We start from the raw sequence: 1,208 nt of genomic DNA, 5'->3' as shown, positions 1-1,208 counted from the left end.
AGCATGCTCTCCCACATCACGGGAGAGTCATCGCTGGTCGCGTCCCATGGAGTCAATTACAAGTCATTGGATCATTGCTTCTGGGAATGTTATTCTTCTGAAAGGATTCTCCAGGGTTTGTGGTTGGTCTCGATGCTCCCATATGTCATTGCTCATGGTCTCCGGGATGTAGATTGGGAGTGGATGGGATGCCATGCTGTTTGTGGATCACATCATACCGTACAGCATTAAACACTTCTCTGATCTTCAAAAATGTCAAACTGTGAAGAAGCCAGAGCAGAAATTGCTGAGCGCCTTGTTGAGATAATTGTATCATCAACAGCCACAGTTGGGGAGCCAGAGACTGGAAGATGGCTAATGTAATTCCATTATTTATGCTAGTTCGTAAGGAAAAGGCCAGGGAACTGTAGACCAGTGAGTCTGTCAACAATGGTTGGTAAGCTTTCACAGAAATAAAATTACATGAACAAATGTGCGAAGAAGGAGCGCTTGTTTATATACAGAGATTGTGGAGAGGACGACAGGGTGACGGCTCCGGAGGATTTTTTTTAAATTTCTGAAGCCAAAAGCTGAATGTTGGCTCATTTGAGGATTCATTTTCTTTCATCCGTTCAGTTGCATCTTTGATTTACTTTTTGATATTAATAATACTTTACTGTGTTTACATACTCCATATAAAATCTGTGGTTTAGAAAATCAGTCTGATTGCCTACAGTGTGGAAACAAACCTCTCGGCCCAAAAAGTCTATACTGACCCTCCGAAGAGTAATCCACCCAAACCTATTTTCCCTTTAACTAATGCACTATGGGCAAATTAGCAAGGCCAATTCACCTAACCTGCACATCTTTGGATTGTGGGAGGAAACCGGAGCGCCCGCAGGAAACCCACACAGACACGGGGAGAATGTGCAAACTCCACACAGACAGTCGCCTGAAATGGGAATCGAACCTGGAGGTACTGGTGCTGCGAGGCAGCAGTGCTAACCACTGAGCCACCGTGCCACCTTATTTACAGATGTAAGGTGCTATTGAGATCTTCTTCATTTTCGACTCAATGTCATTGAAGACATACAGGAAACACTGAGTGGTATGACGAGTAGATTTAGAGATGTGGTTTCTCAGCAGCATCAGTCAGATAGATGATTGACCATCACGAAAGGGAAGAGGGTGGTTCAGAAGTCTCCTGTGGCTATTTCTCTCTCAAACAG

Source organism: Chiloscyllium plagiosum, chromosome 21, assembly GCF_004010195.1.
Source record: "Chiloscyllium plagiosum isolate BGI_BamShark_2017 chromosome 21, ASM401019v2, whole genome shotgun sequence".
Lineage (NCBI taxonomy): Eukaryota > Metazoa > Chordata > Chondrichthyes > Orectolobiformes > Hemiscylliidae > Chiloscyllium > Chiloscyllium plagiosum.
Note: the sequence above shows the minus strand (reverse complement) of the source record.